The 16,656-nt window shown below is 33.8% G+C and overlaps 1 protein-coding gene across 1 annotated transcript in view; it reads left to right on the plus strand.

Annotated features, from left to right (window-relative positions):
• Window positions 1-16,656, plus strand: part of ZNF804A (zinc finger protein 804A) — a 469,844-nt gene that overhangs the window by 141,555 nt on the left and 311,633 nt on the right. The window lies entirely within an intron of this gene.

Raw genomic sequence — 16,656 nt, forward strand, 5'->3', positions numbered from 1 at the left:
TATCAGTATTCATGGAAGCACCAGCAAAAAATCAAATGATGTATTGCATTGGGCAAATCTGCTGCACAAGACCTTTTTAAAATGTTGAAGAGTAAAGATGTCAGCTTGAGGACTAAGGTGCACCTGACCCAAGCCATGGTATTTTCAATAACCTCATATGCATGTGAAAGCTGGACAGTGAATTAGAAAGACCATAGAAGAATTAATGCTTTTGAGTTATGGTGTTGGAGGAGAATATTGAAAGTGTCATGGGCTGCCCAAAGAACAAACAGATCTGTGTTGGAAGAAAATACGTTCTTCAAATGCATGGTGACATTGAAGTTAAGAAATTGAAGCAGGAAAGCATAAATTCAAAGAAATAAATTTTTTCTTGTTAAAGCAATATAGTGACTGAAACTAGCAAGAGACTAAATTTGAAAATTTTAGTTGCTTAGACATGCATTGAAAATAACAATGGAAACTGAGAATATAGGATGTTTATTCTAGGAGGTGGATAGTAATAAAAAGACTTCAGTATTTACAAAACTAAGATGAAGAAGAAAAGTCAGAGAAGAGGAAGAAGGAGGAGATGGACACTACAGGATTAAAATGATAAGAGATGAAAATATGGAAGAAAGAGAATGTTGACTTCACTCAAAAATTTTTTATATTCTGTACTGGAGACCTGAATAAGAATATAAACAATAATTTAAAGGAAAATTAAACACAATTTTTGAAAATAAAAAAAGAATTGAAGAAGATGAAAAGTGTACTTTATTAATAGTAAATAAAATATCACATGTCAGTAATTGTTAAAATTAAATGAACAATCAATAAATATCTCATAATTGCTTATGTAGTGTTGACTGTGTCAATCATAAACATAGTAAAATGGTATTAGTGATTAATAGCAACCAACAACATAGCTAGAGCTATAGATAAATATCTTAATCTCATATACACCAGTAAGTGTCATATACACCATAACCATGTATTTGTGCATATTCCTGTGTGTGTATACACACATGGTACATGTAGAAATATGTGTATATCTGTGATTATACAGATGTGTTTTTGGGTATAGGAAATTTGCAAAAGATAGAATGACCCAGTGATTGAAAAAATGGGCTCAAATATAGCAACAAATGTAAGGATGACTCTATGGTGTATAGGGATGTTATGAGTAGGAATGGACTCAAAGAAACAATTAAATGGACATAAATGTATATGGAATCCTGGTATGGCACTATAGAATCACCACTGGATTGCTAACTAAAAGGTCAGCAGTTCAAACTACCAGCCACTCCTTGGAAATAATATAGTGCCAACTTGATGGCACTTAACAACAAAAACAAGTGTTTTAAATATATATATATATATGATGTATAGGAAAAGGTAATACTAAAAATCCACCAAATCTTTTGCTGTTTACTTATGGTAACCCAATATGACTGAATAGAATTGCTTGATAGTATCTCTGATGACTGTGAATCTTTACCAAAGCAGACCACCTCATCATTTTCAACATAGTGGGTTCAAACTGCTGACCTTTCAGTTTGCAGCCCAATGTTCAACCCACTGCACAAACAGGACTCCTGTTATTATCTTTGAGCAAAACAGTATATTATAGTGTTTTAAAATCACTCTCCTTCATTCAACAAAGGTTTTGATTGACTGAATGTGCTAGATTATGGAGACGGAGCAATAGTAGTAATAGTATAGTAACAGTTGCTGTTGTTAAGTGCCATTGAGTGGCATGTAGGTTCCAACCACTGACCTTGTTGACCTTATGGTTCACAGTCCAGTTTTTATCTTACAAAGCCACCATGCTTCCAAAAGTCCTATGTTGTTGTTGAGTGCCGTCAAGTTAATTCTGACCTATAGAGACCCTGTATAGGGTTTCTAAGGAGCAGCTGGTGAACTTGAACCACCGACCTTGCAGTTCAAATGACTTTGCAGCCTGACGCATTAGCCCACAGCACCACACCAGGACTCCAATAGCGACCCTGTACAGGGTTTCTGAGGCTGTAAATCTTTACAGGAGCAGAATACCTCATCTTTCTCCTGCGGGACCGCTGGTAGTTTCGAACTGATGACCTTGCGGTTGGCAGCCCGACTCATAACCACTACGCTACCAGAGCTCCTTATAAAGTACTATAGGTGTATATTTATACATGAATGTATGTGTAACAAGGAATATATTTATATTGTATCTTCGTTTAAAGGCTACACTTAAGGATGTTAATTATTTTTTTAAATTAAATTTAATAAGCTATAAATTAAATTGCAATTTAAGATGATATTACATGCATTACATGATATTACAATTCAGGATGATATTACAGCATGAAGAATTGTATCCAAGTATAACATATTCTTTTCTGAGATATTGCACAGATTAGATGAGATATTCTGAAATCCCAAATTTAAATTTTGACTAGCCCTCTTAAGTTCTGTGACCTTCAGAAATAACTGTTTTCATTGATTTAATTTCCTAATCTCTAAAATACAGTTATTGTGAGAACTAGATATTATAAAATGTGTACAGTATTTAGCATATAAAAACACTAGATATATTTTGTTGATTCCATTGTTTATTAGTAAAACAATTATAGCTATTCCAAACCATCTCCTAGCCTTACTACTAATTCTTTTGGCACATCTCCATAACCTAGTACACTCACTCACTCAATCAAAACATTTGCAATGAATGAAAGTTTGTCTGAGACCAACTTAATTGAGTAGTACAAAAACTAAAATATACTGTTTTTCTCAACTATAACAACAAGTCACTACTACAGTATCACTTAGGGATAAATGTAGAAGAAAATGACTACAAATTTGCTAAGATGTATAGTTTATACCATTGAGTCAGTTCCAACACATAGCAAACTTGTATAGGGTTTCCAAGTGTGGGTCGTGGTTTGAACTGCAGACTTTGCTGTTAGCAGTCCACTTCTTATTCTACAGCCCTACAACAGTAATTATAGAGAAATTTTAAATATAGAATAATTCTGTGTTACTCTTTTACTTGCTTGTGCAATAATTTCAATTTGTGTTTGCATTTGGATGTATAGAAACACTCAGATTTGTTTGTTTGTTTTTTAATGAAATTCCATGCATCAAACCCAACACTATTAAAAAAACAAAACAAAACCATTTTCTTCCATTTCTTCCATATATTTGAGCAACAATTTCAAAAAGCTAATCAAATTATTCACCTATTGTAAAATAATGATTCCAGCATTGTTTTTGATATTACTTATAAAATCGAAATTTTTGTCATATTACTATTTGTCAGATAGTATTGCAACTATTTTTTACTGTATTAACTTACTTATTCCATACAATAAATCAGTTCAATAGATGCTTTGTTTGGTCTTCATCTTATAGAAAAAGGAAGTTTGACAAAGAGAGATTTAATGATATTCTGTTCTTGAAGCTAGGAAGTGAGGAATTTAGGACTCAAACTCAGGTATGTTGTTTTCAGCATCTGTTGTTTGTCTCTACCGTCCTTACCACCTTTCTTTTTATTGGGTGATACTCTTTGCTAATGAAAAAGGATAGATGAAGAATAAGAATGTGATTATTTTATGGGATAAGCAGCATGTATACATATTTTAGGATCTATTTCAAGGTGTGACCTTGGCCTTGCTTTGACTGATGATATGGAGCAGTTCCACTGCCTCTTTTCACAGATGTGGCCAATTTGAGTTCTGTGTATTCAATCTGGTGAGGTCCATGGGTATAGTCATCTTGTATATTGCTTTATAAAGGTATGTGCACTGAAAAAGTTAGGGGTCTTCCAAAATTCTATCATGGGATCTCAAGCATCGTTTCTGTAACCACAGCTATATTTTCCAATTACTGGTCATTCCTTTTTGTTTCCAACCTTTGCATTCAAGTCATCTATAATTATCAAAACATCTTGATTGCATATTTGATCAGTTTCAGACTGAAGAAGTTGGTAGGATTATTTAATGTCTTCATCATGGGTTTTAGTGGTTGGTGTGTAAATTTGAAAAATAGTGGTATTAACTGGTCTTCCTTGTAGTCTGATGGATATTATCTTGTCACAGACAGCATTATACTTCAAGATAGATCTTGAAATTTTCTTTTTGTTGATGAATGTGATGCTATTCCTCTTCAATTTGTCATTTCAGAAATACAAGTGATTGTTACAATCAAAATGACCAATACCAGTCAATTTCAGCTAATGCCTAGGATATCAATGTTTGTATGTTCCACTTCATTTTTGACAACGTCCAATTATCCTAGATTCATATCTTGCACATTTCATGTTCTGATTAGTAATAGATATTTGTAGCTGTTTCTCCTCATTTTGAGTTTTGTCCCATCCACAAATGAAGGTCCCAAAAGCTTTACTCCACTCAAGTCATCAGGATCAATTTTACTATGAGGAGACAGATCTTCCCAAGTCATATTTTGTTTGCCTTCCAACCCAAGGGGCTAATCTCCTTGCACTATATCTGACAAAATTCTGGTGCTCTTCCAAATAGTTCAGTATTCAATATTACTGTGCTGACAGTGTTCCGATGCTGTATAAGGGTTTCAGTGGCTAAACATTCAGAAGCAGTTCACCTCTCCTTCCTTGCTGTTCTAAAAACAACACTAATCTTTATTTTCTTTGCAATCATCAAAATATACAGAATATTTATGAAATAAAAGAAATTATCCACTAACTCTTCCAATAATGTAAATATACTGAGAAAACTTGCTCTGTATGCCAATGATTTATTTTCATACTGCAATACACTTACACTCTGTTAAGAAATACTTCCATAATTACTTGAAAACACCCAAATCCTGTTGACTATAGCCATTATAAAGATTCTTCATAAATCATTTAGTTTATTAGATTAAATCTGATATAATTTCATCCCCTGAGAATGTTTGGAAATTTAGTCTTAATGAAAATATGCTGAGAAAAGATTCCAAATCACGTTTTCTGTTTCATTAAGTATTCTATAGTGTCCATTATATGAATTATTTATTAAGAATAGAGATATCTTGCTTCATTTATTTTGCTAAGCTTCTCTTCTTTTCAAAAGGTCAAATATTAGAACTATTTCTGAAAAGTATTTCAAAACATTAGAAACAAATACTTATTTTTGCCCTGTTTTTTTTTCCCAGAATGTTTAAAATAAAATAGTTTAAGCATATTTTTAAATGTCTGGAAACATTCATTTTTATTAGCATTTTATTAAGTTTATTGTTGTATGCAAATATTTTAAAGGTAATTAATAAATCGATCATGAAATATTTTGGACTATATGTTAATAATTTTAAGATCTGTATTATAATGTATATACATAATGAATACACTAAGTGTATTTTCATGAGATTCCCAAGGCAACAATATTAACTTGTTTTCTTTGAATCAATTTTTGAGTTTGTGTAGATTATATTGAGGTGACTCTATTGTGTCTGTCAGATGCACATGCCAGATATAATAAGATCATATATTGCTAGTATATCTGCATCCAAATTCATCCAGAGTGATGAATGGTATCTGGAAAATTTACTGGACTACACATTTTGACTCAACGACACTTAACAGTAACACTAATTTCAATGCTTTATGTATTTTTTAAAATTAGAGGTAGAGTGATGACTTTTGTGTATAACTAAATTTTATGCAAAATACACCAATCTTAAATAGCAGTCTAATTAAAATAATTACAGTAAAATCACTCTTCTAAAAGTAAACGTAAATGCACATATTTTAAACAATGGAATAAATTTATTAAGAAACATGTTATTTGCTTAAATTTACAATTTAATTGGTTTGAATGTGGAGTAAATCTATGGTTTTTGCTATTTAGGAATAGTGAGTTTTTCACAGGTTAAAATTAAGCCTGTAAACCCTGTACAGGGTCGCTATGGGTCGGAACCAACTCGACGGCACTTAACAACAACAACAACAATCATAATTATACTTACTAGGTGCATAAATACTTGGTGATAAAAATTAGTGGCTTTTGTCAAAATATTATTTGTATTAATGCAGTAGAACAGAAATGAAAAAAAAAAAAAAAAAAAAATCCCCAAATCTAATTTTTCCCTGTTATCAGAAAATATATCTGTTTTGATGGTTTGTGCTATAAATAATAGAAATACAAAATCAATCAGGTTCAATATTACCAACAACATAATTTTCTTCTAGTTTTCAGGCCTGCCGTTCTCGGTATTGATTGTGGCAATTCCAAATATCACTCTCAGACCAGATCATAATGTGTAGAAAAAGAAGAAAGATAATATCTTCATAATGTCAGCTAACTCACACTCTCACCCTCCATGTCATTGGCTTGAATTGGTTCAATGAACTCTTACCTGGTAACAGAAATGAGATTGCTATGATAGCACACGAACATTTGCAAAAGAATGTTTTAGTTAAGTACCTTCCAGTTGGTTCTGACTCATAGTGATCCTTTATATGGTTTCTGAGGCTTTAAACCTTCACAGAATCAGGAAGCCTCATCTTTCTCATGTGGAGTAGGTGGTAGGCTCACACCGAGAATATTTTAGTGAGCAGTCCTGTGCTTATCACATAGAGCCACTTTGCTCCCTGCAATAGATTGGTGCTTTTCTTGTTGCTAACTGCCATGAGTAGATTCTGTATCTACCCGGCGAAGGGTTTCCAAGGAATGTCTGGTTAGTAGAACTGTCGACCTTGCAGTTAAAGCCTGCTTTGCAGCCTTATTCTACAGAGCCACACCAGTATCAGAAATTGATCATTTTTTTTTACAGTATCAGTAATGTAGAGGATAAACAAAACCACACAAGTAGGACAAAAAGCATCTAAAGGGTTTTTTTGTTGTTGTTTGTTTGTTTGTTTTCCCCTAGGGGGAGAAGATCTATTTAATGTATCTTTAACATATTTACAATGTCAAGCTATTAAAATTTCAAAATATTACTTTTAATTTGGATTGGTGTGGCACTGTAGGATAAGCACTCAACTGCAAGGTCATTTTGAACAGCAAGGCCGGCGGTCCAAATTCATCAGTCACTTTTCAAAAGCTATGAGTTGGAACCAATTGGATGGCACTTAACAACAGCAACAACAACGTTTCCATCTAAGACAAAAATTCACTGTTATAAATAATACTCAAAATTGTATTACTAAAATAATGACTAAAATGAGTTAGAAGGAAGTACAGTATGGTAGGAAAAATCGGTGGTTCAGGCTCCCAAGCCGCTCCTCAGAAACCCTATACAGGGTCGCTATGAGTCGGAATCGATTCAACGGCCCTTAACAACAACAGCAACCTCATAGTCATAACTAGATTCTACATCTATTGCTACCATGCTAGTCTACTCAGCTTTTAGATATTGTAATTCTTTATATTCTATTAGAATTCAGTCTTTCTGGTCTTGCTTGAGTTTAAAACTTAGCGAATTGGTTCTGGTTCTCCCATTGGCTAATTTACACTAGCCAGCTCTCTTTCTCACTTGTTTTGACCAGGTAAACTCTGGGTGTCACTCCTGGAAGGTCTAGAGGCTTGGATTTTTATTTATTTTAGAAACAGTCCAATGACCAATAATAAATAAATAATTCATTAAAACACATATTATGCCTTAACGTAAAGAAATACTTTATAACATCCTACAGTATGTTCAAGTTTTACTTACTAAAGGTCATACAAAAATGGCTTCAAGCATGCATTGACAGAGAACTTCCAGAGGTTCAAGCCGGATTCAGAGAAGGACATGGAACGAGGGATATCATTGCTGATGTCCGATGGATCTTGGCTGAAAGCAGAGAATTATATCAGAAAGATGTTTACGTGTGCTTTATTGATTATGCAAAGGCTTTTAATTGTGTGGATCATGACAAGCTATGGACAACATTGTGAAGTATGAGTATTCCAGAACACTTAATTGTGCTTATGAAAACTCAAATTTCAGCCAAAAATTAGACCTATAAAATGAATAATAACAATAAGGAGCAAAGTACTCCTCAGTGCAATCAACCAAATGAGTCCAAAATTAAAGCTTATAAGGAAGGTTGCTGTTCTTATGTGCCATCCAGTAGGTTGCAACTCATATCTACCCTGTATATTGGTTTCCAAAACTGAAAATCTTTACAGGGGCAGAAAGTCTCATCCTTGTCCTCAAAAAAAGAAGAAAGGGACAGGAAAGAAGGAGACTGGAAATGGGGGAAACAGGGAGGAAGTTAGAAGGGTGCTGTTATAGTGAATGGATTGTAACCATTTCCACTGAATAAAATGCATACACACTGTTAGATGGAAAACTAAATTGCTCAGTTAACTTTCACCCAAACTACAACTTTAAAAACTAAAATAATATTGTATAATTTTTACACGTATTGTAAGAATTTCTAGGATATGAGACTACAGATAAATTTTACTCCTTAATGTTGCAATGATTTTAGTTTTTTTCATTGCTTATATTGCCAGCACCTTTATCAAATATGCCTGTTAATGTCTCCAGTAACATCTAATTGGGGCCTCATCATTGTCCTCTTCTCTTTATAACATCCTGTACTCATCAGCTTCTTTTGAGGCATGTGTGATTATTTTTCCTTGGTAACCTTTTATTGACTGCCAGAAATGCCTATTAGCTTGATATTCTCTTCCTTATTTAGTTAGATATTCCTTTAAAACATAAGTCTGTCCAGATGTAACTATAAGCAGGCAGACGGCTCCAAGTGATTCTTTTTTGATAAAGAACTGGTTTCCTGTGAAGATACGGCTCTACAACCTTCCTGACCCAAGGCATGATGAATTATTTATGAACTTTTATGGATTATCTTTTTAGCCCCATGAAGATACAAAATATTAAACATAAACACAGACGTTTAAAATGAGAAACTTGCATTTCTAAGTTAATAATTATGTTTGCTGGCAGCAGGGATGTAAAAATCATATATAGGTAGAATATTTATTTTATGTGATAGAATAAAATACATTTTTGTTCAACTACCCAATTAATATAAGTATGAGAAAATTGAAATCAGAAATAAAATGTATTTTTTATAGTGATAATGATGCTCTGGATTCCTGGTGTGGTACTATAGGATAACCACAAGGTCAGTGGTTCAAACCTATCAGCTGCTCTTTGGAAGCCTTATACAGGATCATTATGAGTTGAAGTCAACAACATGGCATTTAACAGCAAAAATGATGCTCTCTATGATTCTACTGAAGGAAATTACATGTTGATTATGAACCCTACAGTCCATTGTCTATGTAATGTGTGGATTTTTTAGGGATCATATATTTACAGAGTATATAGGATTAGAATTTGGCATGGATCACTACTTGTTTATGTTTCATTGATCATTTGTTGTCATTTTAAAACCGACTTACCAAGAGTCAAGTCAGGTCAGCAGGTCAGGAAAATTAATGGTACTTTATGTCATTATAATATGATAATAAATAGTGAAAGTATGAATGTGATTAATATTTACTTAAAGGATTTCATTAAAAAGAATAAAATGAACTTCTTTGTTCTGACAGTACAATTTGAAAATTTAAGCAAGCATACTAAATGGTAAGTGAAATGTGTGAACATATAACCAATGTTCACACATTGTAGTTACCAGCCCAGTGCTTAACCTTCAGTACCACACCAGGACTCCAATCAAAGTGCCATCGAGTCAGGTCTGACTCATAGTGACCCTGTATTGGGTTTCTGAGGAGTCACTGGTTGGCTTTGAATTGCTCACTTTGTAGGAAAAGTCCGGTGCTTTTCCTATAGTGCCACACCAGGACCCCAAACATCTCTAAGTCACAACATATAATCACTATAAAATACATATGTATTTTAGCTTGCCCATAGGATTAATCATATAAATAGGTTTCCTACTATTTCCTTCTGAGGGAACTAAGTGGAGTTTGTAGGTTGTGTACAAATGGAAAACATTTTTTCTTTCTCTCACTCTATAAAATATATATAACAAATTTTTTTAACACTTTTTATATATAATTCAGTGTCCTGGTAGGGTGCTGTAGAATAAGCACTGGACCACAGGGTCAGTTTGAACCCCTAAACCAGCAGTTCAAACCCACCAACTGCTCCTCGGCAGCCCTATACCAGGGTCACTATGAGTCAGAACTACTTGAAGGCACTTAACAACAACATACATAATTCAGCATTCAGCATAGGACTAAGAGGAGATGCTCTTCAAAGCAGTGTGTTCCTTAATGACATAGATGGAGCAACGTTTTCAAGACCTTAAACTGCTAATGTAACACAACTCAGAAACAAAACAAAACTGCAAGCAACCATTCATAATTAGAATTGGAATGTATGAAATATGGATGTAGGAAAAAAATTAGTCATCAAAAATGACTATCCATTTTCATTTCATCAAAAATGAAACATAAAAATGGATATCCTATGTGTTAGTGAGCTGAAATGAACTAGTATTTTCCATTTTGAATTAGACCATCATATAATTTACTGTTAACCACAATGTAGGAGGTTCAGACCTGCCAGCTGTTCCTTGGTAACCCGATACAGGGTCGCAATGAGTCGGAATAGACTTGACTTGGCACTGAACAACAACAACAGTAGTTTACTATGGAGTCCTGGTGTGACGCCATGGGTTAATGTGATGGACTGCAAAGCTAGTTTGAACCTCAAGGGCAATGGTTCAAGCTCACAAGCCGCTGTATGGAAACTCTACAGGGGGTCGCTATGGGTCAAAACCTACTCAATAGCACTTAACAACAACAACATGGTTTACTATGTCAGCATGTCAAATTTAAATTAAATGCTGTCTGTGATAGGAGAATATTCATACACCTACAAGGAAGACCAGTTCATAGTCAAATTAATGCATATTCAAATTAATTCATAAACCACTAATGGAAAAGGTGAGATCATTTAAGATTTTTACCAGCTTCAATTGATCTAACATACAATCAAGTTGCATTGACAATTACTGTTGGTTGGAATGTGAAAGTTACAAACAAAGAAGAATCAGCATATGTAAAAAATGTCCTTGTTGATAGAAGCAATGCAGGAGATTAGCATGACAGAATTCTGCAAAACCAAGGACTTTTTCATTGCAAATACTTTGCTTCACCAAAGTAAATGGTGATTATATACTCACTGTATGCCTCATTGGAATGAATACACAAGAATGCAATTGACTGTTATCTGTGGAAAGATAATGGCCAAACTCACTATCATCAGTCAGAACAAAGGTGTCAATTGCTTATATTCAAGTTAGCATTGATGAAAAGTTTAAATAAAGAAATTAAACACACAAGAGCCAAAATACAGCCTTGAGTATATTCTACCTGAATTGAAAGAACATCTCCAGAATAGATTTGACATAGTAAACACTCACAACTTTTCATAGTTAATAAAGCACAAGCAAATATCTTTCTGGTATTTTCTGTTTTCTGCCAAGGCCCATCTGACTTCAGCAATGGCATCCCTCCTTCAAAGTCCTATTCTGAATACAGTCTGAGTTTCTGGCAATTTCCTGTCCATGTACTGTTCCATCTGTTTTTGTGTTATCTTTAAGAGAACGTTACTTGCATGTAATATTAATTACAAAAAATAGCTTGCACAAAAAGTACAATGGATAAAGCAAGTTTCACTAAATATGTCTTAGTTTAACAAATGTTTGTATTGGTATTCCAAAGTTTTCATAAATTATATTTACAAATATTTGGTAGAATTTCTTTTAACATCTGTTTATACAAAAGTAAACACAAAAGAAGAAACAATACTGATACTTTTCTGAATAACACACTGTAAAATTAGACATGTTTCTAAAGAGATGTTCTTGGGTTTCAGGACATAGTCTCTTTTGATTATAACATTGCTAGAATTATCACTGAACCACAAACCACAAGTTCGGTAGTTCAAACCTACCAGGTGCTCCTCAGAAACAATATACAGGTTGCTGTGAGTCAGAACTGACTTGAACACACTTAATAACATCAATGATAAATGGGTATTTATTAAAGATTAAGTAAGGGAAGAATTCTTCATTTCCCAATGCCAACATTTAACAACTATTTGTTTACTTAATTTATGTTAAAAGTTGTTTCCCTGGCATAATTTGAACAATAATTTGCACATTGACTTTCTATGTTATAAGAAATTGTCATTATACAATTTTCTACTCTGGATTAAAACAAAGACCATTTGTATGTTTTATATCTTAACATGTCATTGCTAACTTATCTGTGTTAATTATGTAATAGTTTATCGGGTTTTTAGTATAGCACTGTACAGATTCATTCATAAATGAATGAGTAGAATATAAGACATAATTTCATGTGAAGATGAGAAAGGTAATAGTAATCACAATATTTAACTAGCTTTCCTTCATGTCTTTGTAAAACGTACAGCAATGTAATAGTCAAATTCAGGGTCCAGAAATACACCAAAGTACAATAGCCTTGTTGTCAATAACTCCTGCACATTCACAGTAGCTTAAATTTTTCTAGTCATATTTTTTCCACTGAGATGTTCTTAACAAAATGCTACCTAATAATGACACATTTCTGTCCAGTTTCTTCATTCAACTGATTGTGAACATGTTTTTATACTTAGAATTCACATTATTAGCTAGGTAATCTATGCATTTCTTGATGTTTAATGATTTATAAGAATATTTTTTCATGAGTGGATTTATATGCATTACTATTATATTAAAATGGCATTATAAAAAATTGAGGAAATGGATGCCATTTGTAGAGATAGGAGAATCCCAAGTATAGGCCAGGAGAACCAAGATTGGCAGTCACTGAAGGCAGGAATCTCAAGTCAGTGCACAGAGCAGGACCTTGGTGTAAGAGCAGGCGCCCTGGAGAACTGGCAGCACAGAGCTCAGGGGAAACAGGGATAGGTTTGGTTTGCAGGGCCCTCCAGTGGGCTACTGGTTTTCAAGGGATACTCAGTGGGTAGGTTCAGCAGGCAAAATATGCAGTAGAGCAGGCCACTGGCTCAGGTTCAAAGATCCGGAGGTTGGAGGATGCCCCAGATGTGAGATCCAGATTCAGCAGGGAAGAGAGCAAGTTTTTCCTGCATGTCCATTATATTTGGAGCTTGCCACACACCCAAGGAAACTTCCTTTAATTGATTGGCTGCTGATAGCCAATCATCATAGAGTTCACTATGTCCGCTCCTCATCATAGAGCTAGCCAAACAACTGGGAATCCTAAATTGACACAGAATCTTAGCAATCATTGTCTAATGGTTCACCGACCAATTATTTTACTTCTACATTAAATGATGTCTTATCTGTAGTCATGGCCTTATCATCATAAAGTGTATTCAATGATTAGACAAAGTATGAGAGAAGAAAATAGTATATGAAAGAATTTTGATGAACCAGTTCCACATACCCACTTTCTGTGTTGGCAGTCATATTGAAGAACAGGGCATTAAGTCAAAGCAGGATGCATGGATATTTTACATTTATAAAAACTTCATTGTTGTTATTTGGTACTGCTGAGGCAATGCCATCTCATAGTGATCCTATGTGACATAGTAAAACAGCCATATAGGCTTTTATAGGCTGTAATCTTTATGGAAGTAAAGCATCATTAAATCATTTAATCGTATTATATTCATATATGTTGCTGTTGTTTGCTATCAGTTGATTCTAACTCATAGTAATTCTGTAAAGGGTTTCTAAGAGCAACCAGTGTCTTTGAACTGCTGAACGTGAGATTTCCAGTCTAGTTCTTATCTTAGAATGCCACAGCAGGATTGATACAGATGATACATATTTTTAATTTTTACTCAAGAATTGTCTTCTATATTTTGACAAACTAGTTTACAAAAGTGAAGCTACATATGTACACATACCATAAGCCAGTACTTATATGTGGACTATGACAAGTAATGTTCTAAAAGCGAACACCAGGATTCTGATTTAGATACAATATGAAATTTTATGCTTAATCAAATTATTCTGAAATTAGAGCCACTTTCTTTTTCTTTTTATATCTGTAAGGAAAGACAGAGTAATTAAATAGAAGCCTACATGTTTCAGTATATATATATGCATATATTTCTATCTATATTTATATTTACAGGTACATACTTTGTTCTATGTATTTCTCTAGTTACTGTAAGTAAGACACAGTTATCTATTTGTCTTTAGATGTAATAGTCTTGATGAAAGAAATAAAACAGAAAAGAGCACAGAGATGCAATCCATTGGTTTTTGGTGGGAAAATACGATAAGAAATATGTTTAAATTTTCTAATTAGATAATTTGAGGCTCAACTTAGCTCTAAGTTTCTAAAGTTATATATCAGGTGCTGTGGTTAAGAGTTAAGTGCCATTGAGCCAGTTCTGATTTATAGCAACCCTTTTTATAGGGTTTCTGAGGAGTGTCTGGTGGGTTTCAACCACACCTAGGACTCCACTTTAGCTACTTCTTGTTGTACAGTGTCATCAAGTTGGTTCTGATTCATAGCAACACTATACAGGATTTCCAGGGAGTGCTTGATGGTCAGTAGTTCAAAAACCCACCAACTGCTCCTCAGAAACCCTTTACAGACAGGGTAACTATGGGTCAGAACTGACTTGGTGGCACTTAACACCAAGAACATATCTCAGTTCGAACCGACTTGACAGTGCTTAACAACAGCAACATTTGTCTGAAAGAAACTTTGCATAGAAATTTATTTTCAGAGATGAAAGCAGACAAAAAAACAGTTGTTCAGCAATATGTGTCTTTGTTAATATTAACTGGTGTGCATGTGTGTGTGTGTTTAATTCAAGTGCACAGCAGTTAAATAGCAGCAAGACTTCACACATACTGACTCAACACATAATTTTTATTAGAAGAAACTTAATTGTCCTCTGTTATGCTGTGAATGTGTCATGTCTTAAGTCTAGCACACACCATGTGTTGAATTCATTATAGTCTCTCATAGAATCCCAGGAGATATTATGCACAGATGTAGATGACTGCCAACTACACACAACTTCCTATTTGGCCTTCATTGTCAGCACAAAATTAAGAAATTATCCGGTAGAAATAATTCATAACAGTGTATTAAAAATAATAAGCATAACCCCTCGTATGTGATGCTGTAGGTTTATATTCTTTGACACTTTACTGTGGTTTTGTGGCAGCTCCAGGACTTACGTTTAATATCCTACATTCTTTAAATGTCTGAAAGTAAAGCGTGAGTTTTTACAGCTTCAAAGTAAGCTGAGGAATGCTGGCAGTATTGTTCTGTCTAACTTATTGATTTTCCTGTAAGTATAATTAATTATTCAGTGAAGGAACCTTTTAAAAATCCCATCTGTTTTTAACCAATTAAGTTCCCATTGAAGATTTACCCATATCTTTCTAGTAATAAGAGCTGTTCATGGCATTTATCCAGAAACTACCCAGTACCAGGATTCTATAGCCTATCATGGATACAAAGATTTAAAGTCTTCAGATAAATAATAAAAATATCTATAACTATTACTCTCTGTGGAGTCCTGGTGTGGTACTTCAGGATAATGCACTGGTCAGTCTGAGCTGCAAGATCAGCAGTTCAAACCCACCAGTTGCTCTTCAGAAACCTTATATAGTCTCTATGAATCAGAACCGACTAGATGACACTTAGCAACAGCAATAACATCACTCTCTATAATGGATGGTTTAATTATTGAAATTGTATTACTTATAATACTATATTTATTTTGACAACTGCATAAATATTTAATAATTGCAAACATTTTAGTCACATTTTTCTTATAGGATTAGATTATCTTAAATTGATATATGAAAAGTCTTAGAAAACAGATCATCTAACAGTAAAGGAAGATGTACAATAATAATTCACTTGGTAGTGAGAACATATTATTTCTTCTAATATGCCAAATATGTTTATTAAAATATGGGTTTAATATGTACTCATATTATTATTTTTCTTTTATTGCTAGAGAAAAATCTAGAATTAAAAATAATTTATTAGAAAAAAACAACTTTTTTCAAAGACTTGTTTTTTTTAAAAGGTCACAGAATTTATGAGTCAGAGAGCCATTTGAATCCTTATGTTGGATGCAGTTAATTTTATAAATAAATAAACTAGCACCCAGAGATAATAAACTGACTTCTCTAAAGTCACCCTCTGTTAACAATGTGAGAGCCAGATCTCACTCCATGTGCTTCTCAGCCAAGGGTTATTTCTACTTATAGTGTGTATTTTACCCAAACTTACAATGTATCTGCTTGTTATGTTAAACTCATCCTGCTTTATCTGAAGTCAACTTTCACAATACATATTCATGCATGCAGGATAGAATTCAATTGATTCCTGGTACTTATCTCTATTCCCAGGAGAAAAATTGAACTTTAATTGCCTAATATTGATTTCTATTATGTTTACGTCTTGTTGCTGTTGTTAGCTGCTGTTGAGTGAATTCCAGCTCATGGCAACCTAATGAGTTACAGAGTGGAACTGTGCCATAGCCCTGGTGTCACAATGATTAAATGCCTGGGCTGCTAATGCAAAAGGTCTGTAGTAGGAACCCAGTAGTTGCTCACTGACAGAAAACACTTGTCAAACTTCTCTTATAAAGATTTACAGCTAGTAAGCCTTAAGGAGCAGTTCTACAGGGCCACTATGAGTCAGCTTGGACTCTAGGGCAAATAAGAACATTCTGTATAGAAACAAATTGCCAGACCTTTCTTTCAAGAAACCATTGGGT

Source organism: Chrysochloris asiatica, unplaced genomic scaffold (assembly GCF_000296735.1).
Source record: "Chrysochloris asiatica unplaced genomic scaffold, ChrAsi1.0 scaffold00059, whole genome shotgun sequence".
Taxonomy (NCBI): Eukaryota; Metazoa; Chordata; class Mammalia; order Afrosoricida; family Chrysochloridae; genus Chrysochloris; species Chrysochloris asiatica.